This window comes from Metopolophium dirhodum, chromosome 2 (genome assembly GCF_019925205.1).
Source record: "Metopolophium dirhodum isolate CAU chromosome 2, ASM1992520v1, whole genome shotgun sequence".
In the NCBI taxonomy this organism is placed as follows: Eukaryota; Metazoa; Arthropoda; class Insecta; order Hemiptera; family Aphididae; genus Metopolophium; species Metopolophium dirhodum.
The window spans coordinates 25,173,924-25,198,170 of NC_083561.1; the positions used below are offsets into that span (position 1 = coordinate 25,173,924).

The 24,247-nt window shown below is 29.5% G+C and overlaps 1 protein-coding gene across 1 annotated transcript in view; it reads right to left on the reverse strand.

Annotated features, from left to right (window-relative positions):
* The window catches only part of LOC132938656 (homeotic protein ultrabithorax-like), a 125,775-nt gene extending 104,960 nt beyond the window's left edge, over positions 1–20,815 (reverse strand). Inside the window, exons 1-2 of the mRNA XM_061005613.1 lie at positions 20,659–20,815; positions 16,136–16,275 (exon numbers count right to left, since the gene is read on the reverse strand). The gene's annotated coding sequence lies outside the window, so the exon portion shown is untranslated. The remainder of the gene's footprint in view (positions 1–16,135; positions 16,276–20,658) is intronic.
* Positions 20,816–24,247: the final 3,432 nt, after the last annotated feature.

The following is a 24,247-nucleotide window of genomic DNA, read 5'->3' on the forward strand; positions in this document are numbered from 1 at the left end:
GTGGACGCACGATGTATATTATCAATAATCGAACACCCGAAAGACTGTTTCGTTGTAAACGCATTATATACCTATACGTCCTATACATATTGATAAATATATAATATATATATATATTTACAATGCCAAGAGTCAGTCACGTCCGCATTACCGTAAAACATATTCGTGTCTTATATATAGGGTGCATGTATTATATAAATATATATTATTTCGTGTACAGAGAAATTGGAGGACGACCGTAAAAGCTCGGCGCGGCCGTGTCGTAAAACGTATTATATATAGCCTATACATACTAGTCTCGTCTTATTTTCGGGCCGTTATATATAATATAAGAACGGATTCATCTTATCTTATTCCCAATTCTTCTTATTATATGTACAGGGTGTTTCACTGTACGTATGTCTGCTGATAATTTTTTTGCCAATTAATACTATTTTACTACTAGATACAATTTTTGGAAAATTATTAAAAAGTCACGCAGTCCATTTGAACCATATAATATTTTTTGTTTTACTCAAAATCATCGTACGATAATTAAAAGAAAAATTAACAATTTCGATTTCACAGGTATAGCGTATGTTTATTAAATCTTAAAGGGCAGGATTAATTTTGGCAAATATTTTAAATTATTATAATATTTCTATCGTGTTTCCAAATAGTTGTGTAAGTTTTAATTTTGTGGCAGGAGTTAGATTTTGCTGTATTTAAAAAATACACGACTGAGTATAGACGTTGGCAAACACGGACTCAAGGTAAGTCACCCTATATATTGCACCACACATTATATTATTATTATTATATATTCTGCTCTCTCCGGCTACATTCACACGCATACATACTATACGAACTTCATGTATATACAACACTAAAAATGTGTAGAGGGATCGTATTTCATTCCAGTCCACCTCCCGAAGGTTTTACTCCCGGAAGGGTCACGACGACTGCTCCTGCTCCTGTTGCAGTAACGCTGCGTGCCGATACGATGATTTATCGTGCAGTCCGGAAAGATACCGGAGGTATTAGTAGTAAGTAACCAGGTTACGGCGGGGAGGGGGCGGGGAACTAAAAGCATTTTAACGAGACCGACTTCTCGCTGCACTCTTGGTATGTACTTTGAACCGAACCGAACAGTCACTTTTTTCAAGATATTATTTTTAAACCTAAAACGACAGTTGTTGTTGGTTTTAAAAAAATAATGAAATAAAAAAAAAACCACCTGGTTTAGATGGATATTTTATGTTCATTGACAGATTATATATATAATAATAATAAAAAAAACATACTCTGTAGTGCAGGTTTTGGGTGCCATTTTTCGTCACGATTCGTTTAGAGAACGAATTTAGATGTTTTTTTTTTTTTGGTGTTTCATCAGTGTATATTTACTATTTTTGAATTCCAACGTAATAACCTCTCAGAGAGAAAGTTAAATAGTGACTATAATTTATTACGACAATTTTCATACTGGTTTAGAGAGCTTAATGTATTTTTCCACCCAAAATGTCAACATGAAAAATAGTTATTGGTATCGCCCAGATAGAGTGCTCGAGGACCAATGAGAATGCAGAGAAGCAGTAGTTATTATTACTATTTACTATCAGATTTTTGATGTGTATATACGCACGATATATTTGAATAAAAAAAAATTAATAGTTGACTCTTAATAAATAAATTAAGCTGTTGCGGTCGTCCATTAAAATCGTTTCCAAATCGAATCTAAATATACAATATAATTACAATAATGTAGGTAAGTACACACAAATCAAAATGTACTAAAATCAAATTTTTATCAGATTATACGCATTGAAATTATTCGTGAAGCGCATACAGAGAATTTATTGTAGAAATAATAACACATAATTTGATTATAAAAGATTTAATTTACACATCAGTTATTTTATGATTGTGTAAAACACTACTGTCGTCTGTCGTGGTAGTGTTCTGTACTAGTGTGGTAGGTACAAGTGAAGACGTGGAAAATGTTATATAACCACGCTATATACATTGTTGTACATATTATACATATAATTGCTTCAAAAAATATTTAAATACTACAACTACAAAGTGGTAAGTAATTATTAATTAATACCTTTAAGGCATAGTGTTATTACCATCAATTAAATAAAATATTAAATTTTACCATTAAAAACAACTTCTCGTAATTGTGTGAGTAGTATATGTATACCTACCTAATTCAACAGTATAACCTGCAGATAATATAAAATAGTTAAATTTTTCAAATCATTAATTTATCAATAAAATAATAGGTATTATACTTTTAAATTGAATTTTCTAACTGTATAGTATAATATAATATTGTTATAATCAATCACGATTTTAGTTTCGTGAGTTATTAAAATATAATAGGTACCTTACCTGTCTATGAATGCGCTCATGCGTATTATATTATTATTATGATGATATCATAATTAACTTTTGGTATTAGTACGTTTAGCACACACTTTACATAATATATACAAAAATCGTATTGTCATTTTCGTGGACTCGTGGGCCCCCGAACACAAAAATTTTCAGCATTGCCATCGCTTTCTCCTCAAAGAAAATATAAGCAAAATAAAACAAATATAGAACATACATAGCTCGCTGTATAACCCGACTTCGCAGGAGACAAATTTAATAATTAATATAAAATACGGCGTTATATCGATGTATATCGATTTTAGTGTAACTCAGTTCAGAAATTACAGCTCTTGGTATATTCCGAACGTGGTTCAAACTCCTCTTTAAACTTTTCTGACATATCTAAAAACCATCTTTGAAAATTTGATCAAAATCAGTCGAGTAGTTTTTGAGTCTATAGGTAGCAAACATATAGAAGAATCATTTTATAAATAATAACCCTCATACAATTTGTTTTAAGATATAACTATTAATTGTTTGATCGATGCGAGGTCATAATATACGCGACGATTTTATGTATACTCGTCTGCCCGAGTAACCAAAGGCAACCATTTATATAAAACAAAAATACTAATTTATAATATTACAATTTATTATAATCTGTAACCTATTGGGCATTACCAATGGCGAGCATTTATACCTAAACAAAAATATTTTTCAATATTTCCATCATGAACCTCAAAATCCTCAGACCTCTTTAAAATTCAAATTTTGGAAAATACATTCTTACTGCACCCCTACATAGTGATACGAAAATACCATTATATTTTCAAGTCTATACAGTTATTATAGTTTAGGCTATACGTTTATCAGTCACTCCGACAGGACACGTCCGATAATTTATGTGTATAGATAAATTTATAGTCCTACATAATCGTTTGCCCAAAAATCATTTTCATGTTCACCTAGGTACCCGGCGATGGTGGCGCTGCTCGACCGAATGCTGCCGCGAAAAAGTCACGTCCAGGAAATCCGAGCTCGGCCACCCCTTCACCTCCGCCACCACACAGCCACACCCCGGGAGGGTGTCGTAAATCACGTATGCGGTCGGTGTACAGGGGCAGTTTCGGGCGGGGAGGTACACCGGCTACCAAGACCACTGCAGTACGGGGTTAAATCAATCCGTACGTCCATGTCTGCTGCATCAGGCCACGGTGGCAAGTGGGTCGGAAGGGACCGTAAAAATCGACCCTCGTGCGGCGGGAGTGGTTTTTTTGTTTTCTTCTTCTCGTCCTAATTGGACGTCTCTGTTTCAACGAGAAGACCGTAACGGCGGCACGTACTAGCTACGTGACGACCGCTATCGTGTGGCTAACGTGCCCGGCACGGCATACGGTTGTTCGTTGGAAATTATACTCTAGTTATTATTATTATATGTTTTATTTTCGTTTTTCGCTTTTCGTTCCCGATTTCAAATACCTACCACGCACGCACGCGCATATATTATTACATAAACTCTATGCAACATACACACACACACATACACGTTTACGTGCGATTTTATCGGTCTACCGAAGCCGGATCATAAAATCCCAAACATAGGTATATATTATATGTGTATAATAGTGGTATAATGTTATGTTGGATTTATACCTATATACGTATAGGTACGTGCATGTTTATAAATGACCCGAAAATGATATTTTGTTTCCATAAGTGGTAAAAGTGAATTATAAAATACTATTTATAATTTATACCGTATAGTTAATGGCTGCAGTTTAAACATGTACCTATGAGTGTTTCGGATTCGCAGTATATTATTTTTAGACAAAACCACATTTTAGTTTTTTTCCATATTTTGTTAATTTCAATATATCATTATACCGGGTCTAGGCCAAAATAGCGAAACAATTTACCGCGAATGTAAAAATCGCGAATCAATAATAGCGTAAATAAAAACAGCAAATTTCAAAATAAGCGATCATGCATAATAACGAAACTTAAAATTATATATCATTTTAAATATCTCGCAGGGAAATAAATTTAGGACAAAACCCTATGCAGGTAGGTCACAATAATATCGTTATACCTACTGATATCGTCAATATGCTATCTTAATTATTATTTAACTTATACAATGTCATATACTAATGAAAATAAGAACTTCATAAAAGGTATAGCATATAATTTGTCACTGAATGTCTAAATATAATTATATTTAAATTGAATATAATTATTTTATTTAAAATTATTATTATTGCTACTATAAATACTTATTATTAGAACTTAACGATATTATAATTATAATGAATGTTTTCAAAAAATATATAAGAGACAAATAAAACACTAAATATAATGATTTTTCATTTATATTGATCACTCCATATTTTATTGTATGCTTTACTTTTTTAAATTTATTAATCTCATTTATAAACTATGTATATCCATTTTTTATTTTAACAAATATGTTTGATTTTTACACTGTGTCATATAGTCAACCCGACAGACAGATGTTTCTCTTTTCGCTATTATGTATTTTCGCTCTTTTTTACAATTCGCTATTTTTATTTACGCTATTATTAATTCGCGATTTTTACATTCGCGGTAATTGTTTCGCTATTTTGGCCGGATACCCATTATACCTAGTATTATGTTTAAATAACCCACACACTTTTTGGACAAGAAAACTTATTTTTAAGATAATATAATATAATTATATCCATTTTGATTAATTGATCATTATTTTAATATAATAATAGGTACAGGGCAAAATTATTTTTAGTTTCAATTATGACAGATAAAACTTCAATTTGAAGATAGGAAAAATATATTTATTTAATTCTATACAATATTATAACGATTTAAAATATTTAAACTACCTGCATTGGACATAGAGTTCATAATAAACCTAAATTATTTATCATAAACATTGTATTAACTTCCATGTAAAAAATATAAGTTTTCCGTGCGACGTAAGTATTATGTTTTTTGGGCTCTCGCACAAAATTACGTTTTACTTAAGTCGTGCATTAGGTGTATTAAATAATAATTATTGTAATAATATATATTATAATAATGGCCTATATGAGTTTGGGAAACGTACTTAATTTTTGTAAAATCTGATTACAGGTGGTGATAATGGTTCTCACGCACTAGTCTGAAGCTCGTAAAACTAAAAAAAAAAGTAATTACTTAAATTGTGCAGAGCTTGGTGGCGGTGTTTCGTGTGGTCTACACCGACATTTATATATTTAATTACGACGGGCGGTGGCAGTATTTACGCACACAATATTACCTAACATTATACTACCTAACTATAATATATTGTTAATTATTATACAGTGAAACTTCCATGTAACAAACTTCCATTTAACAAAATTTTCTGTTTTGTAAAATTCTCTTTGGAAGAATTTTTTTTATGCACCATGATAAGTACTTCGTAACATGCAAGTTTCACTGTATTATATATATTATAATTTAGGAACTACTAGGTGAACCGTATATGCACAAGACCGAACAGCGCGATAGATTTCACTCGTCGTACCCAGATTTTGACGTTATTCATTAATATTATTATTATATAATATAATATAAACACCGCAATATTTATTTGGGCTATCAACCCAATTTGAGTCAACAGAAGAAAATCATACGTGATTCAATCAGTATATATTATATTACCTATGTTATAAAATTGCATAATACTATATTATATTAATATGATGTATGACCTAAGGTTATCAGTGGCATGTATGTTTTATGTATTATATAGTATTCATCGAAAAATTAAAAAATGCAATTTCATATTTGATATTTCAAATTAATACGCACCGCGTATAATATAATGTCTTCGTTTTTGCTGTAATTAGGTATATTATTAGCAGATAACCATTTTTTTATTATTATTATTAATTAAAGCCTTGGTGTCTAAAGCCATTGGCTTCATCAACTATATCATAAAGGTTCACATTTTATCTTAAATTACTTTAATATCAATATGCAAGTTTCAAGTCATAAAAAATTGACTAATTTGGTCTTAATTATAAAGGTAATTGTGTTTTTTATGTTGTCCGAATGAAGAGCTTTCGAGGGAATGTTTGGTACTCCTAAATAACTCTTTATAAGTGCTTAAATAGTATTATTTTTGATCGGTATGTTTATCAAATACCTATCTCATACTACAGTTATACAATCATTAAAATATATGAAATTATATTAATTATACTTAAATACTTAAATGTTGTGTTCTACTCGCATATATAGGTAGAATTTTTACCTATGTAAAAAAAGAGATTGGACAATAATTATAATATAATATAATATTATTAATCAGAGCTGCGCTCTGTTTTATAATACTCTAATGTTTTAGGTATTTTTTAAATTGAGTTTTGGTTTTAAACAGCCATCGCGTTTCACGATTATGTAAATTAAAAATGGAGATAGGTATGTAAAAAAAGGAAAAAAACACGAAACGATTCCAATGATGTAAAGCGGTTTTTTTTAGTGGCCGGGTTTCACAATGCACATTTCACACCACGACGATATATTGTAATCGTAATGTGTTCAGACGATTGGCAGAAGAAAAATGTCGTCCGAGCTCGAGCGCTGCACAAAACACTTAGGTACCAACCGGTTCTATAATATATATGAATACAGCTGGATACACGCTGCGATAATAATATATATATATGTGTAAGTAAGTATAGATAGATACCTCCTATAATGATAATACACGGCCACACGTCTGGCGAGGTGCACACTGCACACTAATAATAATAATAATATACGGAAAACTAGTTTCTGGGATAAAATCAAATCCTTATAAGCACACGCGTATGGCTTATATACTTTATACATTTATATATGGATAGGTATTATACACCTCTACGACGTACGATTCCAATCTCGAGTGTGCGTCTCGGGTGTAATTTATTTCAGACAAGCCGACAACGTCTGTATTATATATATATATATTATTTTTACCCGTACCGTGCACGTGGTATACACACGTATATTATATGTACGCATACGAGAGGATAAAGTTACTGCGATAGAAAAATGTAAGATGAGAGCTGGTTAGGGGGGGAGCCGTCAAAATATGTCTTGCGAGTGTATGTGGTAAAAACGGGTAATGCGGGGGGAGGGGGGTACAACGGTCGGTGGAGCGCAGAGGGTAATAAAAAATGAAAAAAGTCATTCCGTCGCTTTCCCCAGCCCTGGAGTCGTATATCATCTCGGACGGACCCGGCCGTGTACATGCACGTTCGAACATATAGGTATTATTATACCTATTTATTTTTCGACATCATTTTATAGTTAATTAACTATATTTTTCGTATGTGTTGTTTTTTTAATTTACTTTTACGATATCGGCCTGTCGATTGTTTAGGCACATGTACTGCAGACTACATATTAAACATAATATAAGCACGCCGCAAGACTTGTTGAAATTTATTGTCCGGTATATGGTATAAATTATATAATAATATGTAGGTGTATTGGTGTATATGTATATACACTGCAAGAAAAATAAATTCCACGATTATATCAGATTATATTATCATAATAGGTATTGTATTATACCTATATAAAAAAATATTATGTATTATAGGCACGGGAGCCCATAATATATCCGTCCACACAATCCTGCGGGTGTGGTGGGTGGGAGCATACAGCGTCGAATAGAAAACAGTTTTTACCTAGTATAATGCATTGTTGTTGGTTACTGGGGAAATTGATGTAAGATCCAACATCGTACCTTATAACGTTATAGAAGAGTACCCAGAAACAAATATTATGTATAATAAATCAAGAGATTTTATAGTAAATAATAATAATAATAATCATAATATTAATAATGGTTAGGTTATGATCTAAAGGCAATCTCTAGCTGTAATATAAATAAAAGTTAAAACACGAAAAAAAAACTGCAAACGGGTGAAGCCGAGTTATTCAGCCATAATTGTTATATCCATACAATAGAAATAGTTCCGTTCGGTTTTGTCTGTATAGAATATGAACTATGAATTATATAGACTATAATTCATAGTTCATATACCTAACCGTAGAGTCCATAGAGATATACGAAATACCAATAGATAGTATGAGTTATATTTTATATTATTAGTTATTACAGATAACAATTTATCAGAATCCTGACGTTATACCATATTATTATTATTGATATTTACGTTATATTACAATAATATTAATTTGCAATAGTGTTTGGAAATTGCCTATACATTACTCCTTGTATTCTACACACGATAAAAATATTAAAATACAAAGTTTTATGATAGGTAATTTTAAAATTAATTAAATATGTATTCTACATGTTTACAGTTGATCAGTAAATGTATATTCAGGTACACATTTCGTGGGTAGCACGCTCACGCAACCTGCCTAATAAGAATTATCTGTCGCGATCATAAAACAATGTGCAGCTTACAGCCAATGTCAATATCAATATAAATGTACACTGCGATAATTGATAAATACATCACCGAGTACATGCAAATAAAAAAATAAGTACATAATAAGTCTATATATAGTATATACATTAAACATATAGTTTTAAGATGAATTAAACTGAATAGAAGATATTAGTTCTCATTAAATTTTGTACGCGATAACAATATTCACAAATAATATAAAGATTACGATATTTTATTAGTATCAAATACAAAAAAATATTATTATAAACATGTAATAATAAATGTTATAATTTCGTGTAGGTAATAATTAAATTCTCTCGATATTTATGACTATTTATCATTGTTTTTAAAACCAAATATTAAGAGGTATTCTAAAAAATACTGGCTAAATGGTACCTTTATTTATTTAATTAAACCTGGTAATATTGATCATTAATATTTTACAAAACTATAACAGAAGGTCATACAAATTGTAATATTAATATTTAATTATATATTTCTTTAACTGTGAGTATAATATTATTATACAGATAATGCTGTACCAATGGCAATAACCTTGACTATACACTATAATACTATCGATAGTAGTTTGGTTAGTAATATATCATATTATACTTAGGAAATAGTCAGTTTTTACAAAAAAATAACGAGTTACGAAGATCAAGTGCGCTTGCAGGAAAAATCCCACCCGGGGCAATATGACAATATTACTTAATAATTAATATACATTTATTACAATCTAATATTAACTATAATGATATTGATATACAAGTAGGTACATAATATGCAGTTAAAAATTCTCAGGGGTAGGCCGTGGCCCATTCCCCCCCCCTCTCCTGAGGGCGCCCTTGATTGAGATTTGTAAACGTAATAAACTAAAAAAGTATCCTGCCTTTCATCAAACGATAAATTAATCTTGTATAAAATAATTCATGTCAAGTTATTTTTTGGTGTGAAATCTTTATTATAATATTTTTATTATAATCATTATGGTTTGAATTAATAATGTGTTGGACCCAGGCACATGCAGACTAGGTACTGATTATTTATTTTTTACGGATATTTTGAGTTTTGACACTACATTTTACATATTATTATACTTGAAAATATATTTGTACATCTACTTAAAATCCCAACTACACTTTATGTTCTAAAATCTAAATTAGAAAATATAGCAATCAAAATTATTGAATAATTAATTACACAAATAATTTACCTTACATTATTTTCAACTAAATTGGACAATAATTAAAGACGCCACTATATTATAATCATTCTAAAACTAATTTCCCTGTTATAATAATGAATTTGGTATAAAACTACACACTATTCAAATAAACCAAAAGATATTATTTAGAATAAATTGCTAACTTTACGATAACTTTGCAAACGCAGCACAAATCATAGAAATTTACCCATAAAAGATAGGTACAAGACAAATTATGTTTAATATTGACAGTACATGTACTAAATAAGATACTGAATAAATAAATTCAAATACTGCTGATATTTTCCTTGATAACTTTAATTAAATTTATTATGAATAAACTATAAAAGCAATAATTTACTTCAGACAATTTTAAAATATCAATAGTAACAACAAAATTATATACAAAAAGGGAGACAGTCTATTATTAAAAATTACGACACAATACATTTGTTCGTGATTTTTTTAAGTAAATCTTTGTTTATTGCCATAGAAACGAAAATAAATAAATAATTAATAAAATATATATTAAAAATCAATTTGTTATTCTTAATTCATTAAATTTCCAAAAAAATGTAGCGTGCTGCGAGATATTTTTCCACGACACAATACCCAAAAACATACTTATATCTTTGATACCTCAACTTTCCCTATAGAGGAAAAATATCTAGTAGCATCATAATTTTCACTGTGCTTCAAATTGTTGATATTTCGTTGTAATTTAAAAACTAATATAACCTTAGCCACTTGAAATTTTCACTAAATGTTTAGATTAGCATTTTCGATATAGGTACGTCATGGTAAAATTTTAAAAATATTTTGACTCTTAGCGATTTGAGTGCGCATTAATCATTTATATACAACTGTATTAAAATTAATTTATACATATGCGGTATGAAAACATTTTATATATTAATTAAGAATAAATCGATATTTAAAAATATAATTTACTGTGAATTTTAATTTAGCAATTCACTGAATTATAACTACCTACATTATTAATAAAAACTGAAATTACTGCTAGTTACTTGGTAATTGGTATAAATAGATTGGTACATGACTTCAAGAATTATTAATTAACTTAAAAATCCTGTGTTATTTTCATTTTTAAACAATTTTCCGAAATTTTCAAGACATTTTGAAATCGGTAGGTAATTTTAGTTTTATAACTTGTGTTTAATTGTTGATAATTTAAGATAGCTACAATATTGATTATACCATATACCTAATACTGTATGATACATTATAAAAATAAAACAACGTACTCTGCTTGAAACGAATCTTTACAAAACAAGCGATAATCCCTAAAACGGTCTATAAATGATTAATATTCGATATTGGCAATATTATTGAGCATTGACCGTGTATTGATCATGTTGCAATTTGAAAGTACATTCTTCAATAATATAATAAAATAACAAAACCATTTTGATATATCAATTGATATCAATAATATTTACCATTTATAATAGGCGGTTTATGACTCACGCATGGAGTGTCGAATCCTACAATAATAATATAAAACTGTAAAAATCAGTTTCACGCTGTAACTTGTAAGTACGTTTTAAAATATACAATTTTTATAATTCGAATTATTGCGGTGGTCTTAAATAGTATAATGTGAACATCAGAACATCGGAAACACTGTTTTATAATTACGACGAGTAAAACGACGGATAAGACCTGATGTTGGGAAATTCGTGACGGTTCGAAATCCTTATTCTTCACCGCGAGTCGACTCGAACGACAGAAAGAAACTGGACGACCGCAGATGGCGCGCTGGCAGTGCCATCTGTCGTCAGAGTTGGTCAACCGTTTGGTCGGTCGCTTTAGACCGGCAGACGGCGCAGCGAGTATGGCCGAAAACATTCGACGTCGTTGCGATGCTATTGCGCGACCGACGACGACGACGACGACAACGAGATGGCCGACAACCGTTGCCATGGCGACAGTGGTCGACCATCGCAACGCGTCGATCATGTCCGTCCGCCGTGTCGTCGATGGGCATCGCTGAGCGCAAACGTTACGTATCGTTAGCAACCGCCGTAGTAATAACGTGCGGTACCTACATGAATATTATAATATTATGATGAATTATTATTGTGAAAATAATATGAGTCGGCGGGAGATGCGAGATTTCAGATCAATCCGTTTATTAAACAGTTGATCAAACCTAAAATCAAGTAATCGGTATTACGTAGGCACCTACCCAGAAACGGCATTATTAAACAAAAATTTGCTGTCTGGGATACCTATATTTTCTATTTATTTATATGTATTATACCTACCTATTCAGATTTCAAACGCGTTCGCTTATGAAAGCAATGCATTTGGTCGGGCGGTGGTCGTTTGGGCGAATGTAATAATGTTTACCGAAAAATTAATAGTCACTTTAGGCGAGTATCATTGTACCGTTTGGGCTAGTGGAATTATTTTTAGATGCTCGAGGTAAAAACCTAGATACGGATGATGTCGCTGATAATCATTATAATATTAATCACTATTATTGAAAACAAGATTACGATTCAGTCATTCTGTACAAGTTTTACACCTAAATAATAACTAGTAAGTAATAACACTTCAGTGTGTTATGTGATGTGTTGTGTCTCGTGTAATATAGGTACTTTTATGCGGTATACTTTGTGCGTATGTTGTTAAAAAGTGTTAAACTAAAAATGTTATAATATTACTATACAATATGTAAATTAATTTACTAATAAACCAATTCAAACCTTATTATAATAAAATAATCTGTAGGTAATAATTTTCCAAATAAAGATCATGATTTCTAAATTTATCATCCTGCAATGTAATAATATATACTAGCTGTATGACCCGATATCCTGATATCGTCCGGGAATAAATTAACAATCGTAAATATCGCTATATCGATGCATCTCGGTTTTAGGGTGCCTACCTCAGTTCACTGGCAAATCAGCATCGGTTTGCCTAGCTTTGTGAACGAATTCTACCAATGGATATCAGGATATGCAAGGCATTCCGATTTTTGCGGATTAGATATTGGATATAGTACTTTGTTTACTTTAGAACGCGGTTCCGACAACTCTCTAAACTGCAGTCTATATTCCACTGATATCTCCAGCAAAAACAATCTCTGAAAGTTAAGTCTAAACGATCGAGTATTAGTTGAGTATATAAGCTACAAAAAATATAAACACGATGCCATTAATTGTTGTACATTTGAAAAACGAGCATAGATTAAATATTATTTTATTAAATTTAAAAAATCCCATAACAACGTATAGCATGGTGGTTCCTAACCTAACCTAACCCTTCGACTCTCAAGGAACTATCGACATTACTTTAATTGAAATCGGCTCAGTAGTTTCTGAGATTAACAAACATATATGAGTACTTCAGCTTTATTATATTAGTAAAGATATAGATAATATACAGTACCTGATTAATAAAAATTGTGTTACATTATATTTTATACATATTGTACGAATAATATTGAAATATACCTATAGCAACTATATAGGCACGAAGAACGAGTAGTCCCTGCAGTATTCTACAATCTGTATAGGTACTAAGTAGGTCCTGGGGTCCTGGGGTCTGTATTTTATCGACAGATTTTCCGAGATGAAACTTGGATTAATTATAGGCGAGTTATAACATCGTTAATACATCCACCATATTGATTGGAAAATGAAAATGCAATAGATTTCACGAATAGCTAAAAAAAACCTCCCTTTCTAAAACGCGAATTGCAGATTATCATAAATCATTCTCCCCTAGCAGTGCGTATAATGACAGCAACTAAAAGCGGCCATTACCACGAATGGTAACCAAGACGACACAATATAGGTAAATATTGTATTCGAATTTCAGGGTCCCAAAATAAAAAAAAACCAGTCCACTTTTAAGTTCAAACTATGGTTCCTGCATGGATACACAGCGCGTGGTCCACAACAATAACATTTATAAAATTAAATCGCATAATACACATATTATTATACGTATAGAATATACTCAATATAGATATCAAATAGGTATGTGGTAAGAAAATGATTGTATTCAAAAATATCATCGTGCGATAACTTTCGCAAAATTTTAGTTTAAATGTTTATTGTACCTTCTTAGTTCTTATTAAAGAAAATATAATATATATAGATTGAATATTAAAAGAGTGCCTAAATACTATAATACGATAACAAAATTAGCTTAAAATATTTTTGTTATACCTACATTCCGAATGAGACTACGACTTAAGTATACAGCCTGGTACCTATACTTTTGTATTGGTACATATAAAATTATTTTAATGAGAAACGTTTCACCTGTTTACGACGTTATTAAACAGCAGTGGAACACTATAGGTCATCAAGCAAACATTATACACATATATTACATCAAGATTATATAGGTAGTTACTACTTACATTATTACATATACCTATACCATCATATACGTCTTTAAAATAATTAGCGTAATAAAACCAAAGAGACGCGACTCGTGATGACGCGTGCTATAGGCGCCTCTGTGTATATTATTATTTGGATATTACCATACATAATAAACATATAATTACATAATATTGTTTATGTATATTATGTATGCATATCGTATATAATATATATGAATACATATACCTACACAGATTTAATATCTATAGAATTTATATACATATATTTTATATTATCTATATATAGTCTATAATGTCTATATAATATATTTTATCCCGTAACTATCCTTTTCTCGCTCACGAGACTACTATAAAATCACGCGTAAACCGTTTTAACGATCATTACCGTAAATATTCATACTATGTATTGGTACCGATAACCTATATTATTTTGTGTACTTTGTTAGTCTGTAAAGACAATGTCATTTGTACTAAACATTTAACAGAAGTTATAGTTTTTTCGATTCAAAAATCAATTTATTTAGTTACTTCCAATTTTTAAAAAAACTTTAATATACAATTATACGTAGGTATATCTACAATGAAAACTAAATAATATATAATATCTTCGATTTCTCATCAATAAAAACACTGAACTAAAACTTTTCACTAAGCTGCATAATTCCTTTTAATTTTATACTAATCAAAAGACAAAAACATACCTGTATGGCTTAATATTTTATAGATAATAATTAATAGGTAACACATAGATACCTAACTGTAAAACCAATACATTTTTAGATGTGATAATAAACTAAGATAAGATATAAGAATATATTTTCAATAGAATTGTTTTCAGTAAAATCAAATTTAGTTAATTTATTTTTAAACAATTTAATTTTGGTAATAGTTTAGAGTTCAAATTTTACAAAATCATGAAAGTTCAAAAATGATTATGTTGTTAAGATGCATATTTTTAATTTAAAGACCAAAAGTTTGAAAATTTAATACAAAATTCCTCATATTTTTTCTTATAGCAATCAAAACATATCAGAATATATAATTACAATTTTTTTCAGTTATTTCAAGTTAAAACTTTGAAAAAATTCTATATTTAAACGAAAAATAATAATTTTAGTTATTTTTCTATATAATTCAAGAAAATATTATCGTACTGTTTTGGTTGTAATACTGACGCTTATAAACCTAACATCCCCATTAATATGTGAAATGGTATTATAATTATTATTATACATATATATAATATGTATGATTTGTTTTTGATTCATAAGTTCAACTTAATAATAATTAGTTACAACTTATTAACTATATATTACTGATGGAATAAATAAATTAGGTACTAATATAGCAATATACATTTATCATAAAATAAACTTATAGTAATATATGCTGATAGACCGATTACACTCAAAATATTATTTCGTCTGCAATGATTATTATTATCATTGAATTTAAATTTAATAGATCAATTACAGTGAAATAATATACCGACTAAAATAGTACACGCGATATCAATTTTTGTTTTTGTATAAATAATAAAATAGGCACAACTGTTGAATATTGTCGACACTCGACTGTGGTCTGCACGTGGATTTTTTAGGTGGCTACTAAATACATGATAATAATAAATTCTAACAAAAAGGGATCGAATTTTAAATCGTCTATGTGATCGACCGTTTGGCCGCAATTAACACACGAATAGGAGATCCGAGATTGCATATTATATTTATATATAAAGTGAGTGCTTACCTGTTGACAAGAAGTTCGATTGAATTTAAAGGTATACGATTAGGTTTTTACATTGGATTCGTGCCGTTTGTCGGTTGCTACGGCGATGCATCCACCCGTCCACGGCGGTGGTCTCTCTTCTAAGTTTTATATAGTGTTATCTGAAACGAAACACACAAAGCACATTATTATTTATTTGGTATTGTCCCTAAGGCTATGATGCTGCAGCTTATATACAATATACAATATAATATAGTAGTAACCATTTTATCACTTTACTCGGGAGTAAATTTCAATTTAAAATAATGCTCGGTACATACATAATTTATTTTTAAGAAGATAATGTACCTTTTCAATATTTTCTTTTAAAATAACCATAATTTTAGCCTAACTATCCAGAAGATTGGCGAAAAGAAAGATACGGAGGTACATCTTTCTAATATAATAATATTATATAGGTACCAGCTATATCCTTCTATACCTTATCAGTCTCGTAAAAAATACTTTTGAAAAAGTATTAAGATACTCATACTAGTATTCAAATAAAAAAGTATTAAAAATACTTTTAAAATACTATTATAAAAATTGTATTTTACGAATACTCACAAAGTATTTGAATACAAATACAAGTATTTTTTTTTTAATTGTATGCTATATAATATGTATATATATATCGTACATCAGTATAGGTACCTATTATGTTACTACTTACCATATATTTTAACAATTACTATTAACATGTCTGTCGTCTGACTATTTTGAGATAAATACATGTTCACATATTTCATTCTGAATTTAGATATATTTCAACTAATATTGATTACATTTTAACGAAAAAAATAAAATAAAAAGTGGTGTTAACTTATAATATGGAACTATTTTAAAATTATTAGATTTTCAGTTTTCTTAAAAAATTCCAATACAGAAACCATATAAAATTTGATGATGTGGTATTTTTTTTTAATTTTAAACATTGTGATTACCTACTTTTACTATACAAAAACACATAATATTAGTTTGAACCAAAAACAATATTATTTTTACTGATATCAATTTTTTGTGAAAAATTATAAATTAAAATTAATAAAATGGATTTAATGGTATTTTAATTAAGTATTTAAATTTTGTTGAAAATTCTTTTAAAAAGTATTCAAAATACTTAAAAAATATATTTAAAAAAATTGTATTTAGAATACCAGTAAATACTTGTATTCGAATACTTTACAAGACTGTATCTTATATAATACATAAGTAAATTTAATAAATTATATATTATGTATAAATAACAAATATATATACGTAATCTTTGAAAAACAAATAACCGTCTACTATTTTCATTCAATATTTTAGATTCTGAGCGAAGCGAGGAAGCTAGTGGTTTCACAATGGTGTTTATTATTTTATTTTTTTTATCCTGTATACACAATTTTTACCAGAAAGAGTGTTTTGATTCCAACATATAGTACCTTATTTTTTAGCAAATTGGATCATGATGGCATCAATAGTTATTTAATGCCACGGGAAAAACCACCGACAAATTACGAAAAACCACTAAAAATTGGATTTTAATTTCTAACGCTTTGTTTATCACCATAGAAACGAATAAAAAATTATTATATTATAATATTAATTCAACTTACAGGATATAATAAATAATAACAATAAAAAATATCCAGACTGACAAACCGCCTCCGCTCAGAATCGTTTTTCTTAAACAATGATATTATATCATTGAATTCAAGTTTAATACAATTCATTATACATTGACCCACTTGTAACCTACTGTACAACAGAGCGACATTCACTTTTTTTATATTATGTTAACAATCTGATGGAAAACAAATATTAAATATTATAAATTAAACAATGAATCTTCGTCGATATTGAGATATTTAGATTTTGTTTCGATTACTTTTTTAAGTAGGTACAAATCGTCACAAATATTATAATTATTAAATCATTTTCATTTTATATATTTAATTTCTAAAAACTCGTATTTAAAACAGTTAAAATTATATGTCGTTTGAAAAAACCTAGAATAATAAAATTAACAATGAAAGGTAAATCAGCGATGAAGATAATGATTTCACCGAGGTTTGAAGTTAAGGCGCAATGAATGTGCTTAATATAATCGAATGTATTCTGACTGACTGACTAACCAACGTATAGAGCCTAAATTATGATAGTTAGAGACTTGACATTTTCATGGTACACCCTTGTACCACTAAGTAGCGGTGGACTAATAAAGAATTTTCCAAAAATCGCATTTTAAAGAGGTGTTCATACAAGAATTTTGAGGTTCACGATGGAAATAGAATTGATTTTATTTATAAATGGTTACCGTTGGTTACTCAGGCAGATAAGGTAAAAGCATGCATCAAATTGTCGCGTTTATCGTCTCGAATAAAGAAATTATGTACTTATATCTTAAAACAAAATATATGTGAGTTTATTTATACGATTATACCATTCTTCTTCTAAATGTTTGTTGTCTATATATACTTAAAAACTATGCTCTGCTAATTTTGACGAACATTTTAGAGGTTTTTCTAAGATCTATCAAGAAAGTTTAGATAGCTGTTTGAACCACGTTGGAAAATACACTAAGAGGTTATAATATCTGAACTGAGATAAGTACACTGAAACCGAGATACACCAATATAACGCCGTATTTTATATTTGTTCATTTTTTCCCATGCGAAGTCGGGTTATACACTTATACATCAAGTACCTACCTATATAACCTATACATATGTGTACGATATTTGGGATAACATTGGCTGATATTATATTCTCAACAATATATGATATTAATGTCGGTCTAATAGAGAAAGTTAGATACTTAATTGTTTATTATAATATGTAATATGTTTGCCCGATTCAACATTATAACAGGAGCTAATAGCTATATTAATTTAACACGAACAAATGCCAGCGCAACGAATAATTTCATATTTTTAAAAAACAATATATAATATATTTGCCTTTTCACAGGTGAAGGTTCTCCCTTGAAGTAACCCACCTCGTAATGGCAAGGGATGAGCTTGCAGGGTTAAATATCTGATACCAATTATTATAGTGATTAAAGTTTTATAAGTTGTAAATTTATATTAATATAAATAAAAATATTTTTAAAATCAATATTATATTTATAATTAGGTACGTCAATATTTATCAGAAGCCATTTAAACTAATTTTTCTATTTTATTTTATTTGCCCTTTCAGCCAAAAGTAATTTGAAGATTATCTTTTAATATTTTTTTGCCTATACAAATAATTTAAGAGATATTCAAAGTTCTAAAAAATGTTCAATACTTACAAAAAATATTAATAGGTATGATATAGGTCATACATTTTATTTTATTTCTTAAATGATACCTCAAAGTTATATTTATTTTAAATAATTTTGAAACATGTATATATATATACATATTATGTAGGTACATAATTATTTACCTTTAAATACAATTGTAGTAAAATAATTTTACTAGTAAATATATGATTTAATATTAATTGGTATTACTTAATTAGGAATTCAATACAAAATATAATTTTTAATTTATTCTCCAAGCTGCAGTACCTATTATGAAATACCACTACTATAAACTATTTATGTTTAGTTTGTGCAGAATATTTATTCAATCATTCTAGAGTCTAGAAAAATATGAAAAAACTATAAGTCATCTGCAGCTAAGTAAGTTGTAAATACCTATATAATTATTACAATTAATTAAGCGTTACGTTTTTAAATTAATTTGTACAGTATACTATAGGTATTGAATATTAATAATAAATAAAAGTAATAATAATAACTGCTGACGAGTTAATTATAGTAATAAATAATAATAATAATGAACTAAATGCATATATTATTAGGTGCATATGTTATTTAAAGTCATGGAAAGCGTATATAATAATTATTGTCATAAATCTTGTTTGCATAGGTACAATTAGGCATTAAAAATTCGTTTTATTGATCAAGTCCATCATCACGTGCTGGTGAATACAAATGGGTTGTTGATATTTGTTGTACTTACTGCTCAATACATTATTATGTTATATGATCCCCATAAAGATTTGTTGCATGTATGTAATATTAAGTACGTATATATAATAAAACAATTAAATTCACATTAAAATTTCGTGTACACCGCGCGTAATACGTTACGCGCGTGTGCAGGTTATTTCAAAAAAGAAAAACATTCAATCGTCATTATATAGCGCGAAACGCCCCACGACGTTCATGTAATAATAATAATAATAATAATAACAATAATTATTATTATGTCATTACGATGTTTAATGTTTTTCGATTAAACGTATATGGCCGGCGGTAAGGTACCTAAGTACCTAATATAATAATGATAATTAAACGATGTATATTACATACTTTATCGTCGCTGGAATATGCGGCGCGTGTGCCAAAGTCGTATCGAATATAATGTTTACGGCCGTTTATAAAAAAAGAATGCCGATTGAAAACGACATCGCGTTCAAAAAAATCAAAACTATATAACTTACTGTACTATAAAAGCATTACTCACCTATATCATACGAGTGTGTGTGTGTGTCAGAGACGCGAAACCGGGCGCGAGTCGGTTCGGCGAGTGTTGTGCGGCAAACGTTCTGCGGCAAAAGTATCGGCGGAAAATCGAAAAAAGTTTATTAGCGACAAACTTTTCCGGCGAATCGCGAGTACCGTACGGACGAACGGATATGATATAATATTATAAAATAATAATATGTTCTACGACACGCGTATACCTACACATACAGCAGCAGCAGCAGAATCAGAGTATATCGGTATATCCACGCAGGGACGGTCTCCGCGATAAATCTGAGAATTTTCCCGCGGGGCGACGCGCTCTCGCGTTGCGGGCGTATCCCACCGAGTGGCCCCTCACCCCCGCCATCGCGGACACCCCCGGCCGAAACTATCCAATAACCGCCCGCGCCCGAGTCGACCGGATTTTATGGCCGCGCTCGCGGGAGGTCCCGTAGTTCTCTGTGCGTCTATATATATACGCGTATCTATATGGGTATATAATATTATATAATGCGGGTGGGAAGGCGGGCTGAGACGGGGCGCTCTCGGAGAGGCGATCCGAGAAACGAAAAACTATATTACATTACATTTTTCGATGATTTTTTTTTTCCTAAAAAAAACCTGTCAGCCTATAATTTATCGCGAAAACGTCCGATGAATACAAGACGTATAAAAATATAAAATCCTCGGCGCGCCGCCGACGAATCAAAAAAAAAAAAACAATATAAAATGCGTGTATATTATGCCGTGGCTAAAGTATATTATGTACCTACAGTGTGTTTGTGTGTGGGCAATATACCTCGTATAGTAGGTACATGGTAGCGGTATAGGTATACCATTATATGGGTGATAAAAACGTATTTAATGCACTTATTATTTGTATAGGTAATATATTATTATTGTTATGTGGACACTTTTGAGAAATAAATTTACCATTTTTGTGATCATCGGCGAAGATTTGGTCTCTGGGTTTCATTTTTTTTTTCAGCATTCATGCAAAATAATATGTTGATATTATCAACCAGTACCTAGTTAAACATAATATTATAAAATATATAATATGTATGCAGTTATACCTATCTATATATTGTATGTAGGTACACAATTATTTCAATATAGAATATAATATAAAACCCTTTATCAGGAGGCAATCATTAGGTATAGGTATATTAAAATTACTAAATAATGGCGATACTGCAGAGGTTTGGCGGACTACAACTATTATGGAGTGCACGTTTCTTAAATTTTAAAACTTAAATTGTGCATTTAAAAATGATATAGAATACAGATAAATGATGCCTGATCTGCGAGCTCAACTGTCAATTGGCCTCGACAATTGTATTATTTTTGTAGTGATTCGTGTTTCTTGAAAACGATATTTCTATAAAACATGAGTGACGAGTTTGACAATTAATGTAGTTTTTACACAGAGTATATAATTATCAAAAATTACATAAATTTCTGTTGTACTATACCATTATTATATACGTGTAACAAATGAATTCTTCACCACAGATATAGATAGGTTATACTGCGGTAGTGCGGTATAATACGACTGAAATATCAAAATGTAACTATATTATTCATAGAATAAAGTATTTAACTAATGTATTAGGTTATTATACTAATGTATTGCTTTTTATTGAATTATAATATTGTTACTTATTTGTATTTATTTACGAATTTCCCGCGAAAATAAATGCCCTTAACTTAAATTTAAAATAAGAGAGTCAGCATTAAAAGGCTTCTCCGAATCAAATTTTAAATATTAAACCATTCTGTAAATATCACTTACGCGTATTATTCTTTTTATAGATTGTGTAAATCAAATAACAAATGAAAAAAATATATATAATACATAATGTCACAGTAAACACATTTTAAAACCATTTAAGATATTATGTATAATAAAATATATTAATATATAAGTATAATTGAGTTTTTTTTTAATCTATAAGTATTTTATATGATATTCAGGTAATATGTATAAATATATATTTTAACTACAATATTTAGAACATTATTTGGTCAAAACAACATTCTACGTTGTAAATCCATAAAATAAGTCTGTATTGAAGTATAATAAAAATTCGGTCTACCCTTTCACGCATACCTAAGACCTCAATATATGTTTCCTTATTGTTAGTCAACCCTTCCTTATTAGGTGTTTAAACATCACTTTAAACGGCCACAGCAGGTAACCCAAAACACTTTCACTATAAAATATAAACTCTGTGATTTAACCGACAATTTTTTTCTCATTCTTACCTAAACATCGTTTTTTTTCTCTCAAATCGAAAAATATTTTTTGTTCAAATATGTCCGTAAAGCCAGAACCAAATCCGTATCAAATTCGATTTTATAATCTGAACGAATTCTATGTTGCTATATATTTGTGTAGTGTGTGGTGAGTGGACAAATAACAAAACATTATCTTGAACCATCTAACATGAATGGATTTAAATATTCTAATATAAATAAATAAAAATGCATTTATGATAAGTGAATACATTTTATACAGCTCTCATTCAGTAAATTTTGGTTTTTAAAACCATAGCTGTTGTCTAGTCAAGATAACGGTAAAGAATAGGCCAAGCCAACTAATCAAGTATGGTATCACTATTAAGTTATGTAAAGGTAAAGCACATACATGTACCGGGAGGTTTAAAAATTTAGAATGTTCCTATAAATGTCATTTAAATACTCCTGTGCTTGTCGAAAAAGACCTGACGTAATCCAATACGTAAAGCTTCCACCAAATCAATATTTTTGTTTTGTAAATATTTACAATAAGATATTGCGTATATTTAAAAATGTTGTTGGGAATACCGAGGGATACATTAAATCATTAATTATAAATACTAGTAATTATAATCAATGATTAAATTCAGGAGATTGTAACGCCAAAAACAGTTGATTAGCTTTACTCGTTTACTCGATGTAATATTTTGCTATATTATCATTTTTTCCAAACAATAAATAATTGCTGGTAAAAATTCATAAAACTTTTCTATTGAGTAAGTACGCTCAACCGTATTACTGGTTCATTTTGATAAAATCTACAATAAGATATTATTTTTGATCACTACCTAATCGAATTAATGACTATTATCACATTATTAAAATTAAAAATGTTAATATATTTTTTAATTCATAAAAGCTTATTAAAATAACATTTTTTTTTTTTTGTAATTACTATTTTTATTTTTATTTCTTCCTATAGACATTTTATATAATGGTCACGGGCCGGTTGGAATACTTACGCGAGCCAGACCACTGGCCTATGCTGGACAACAGTGGGCCACGTGTTGGGCACGCCCGGTATAAAATCTCTAAAATATAACCACATTAAATTATAATATAAGTAGATACCTCACCATGGATATATTTTAGTTCACAAGAAATCATCATATCCACGAAATACGAATATGTATATATTGTATAAAAAGTATACCAAGGATGGCCCCTAGGAGGGGAAAAGGAAAGAATTTGTTCCACACAACCTTCAGTGATCATTTTAATTCTGAATATTATATTTTATATACTCTATAATACCTACGATTTTATTATGCACGGAGAAAAATATG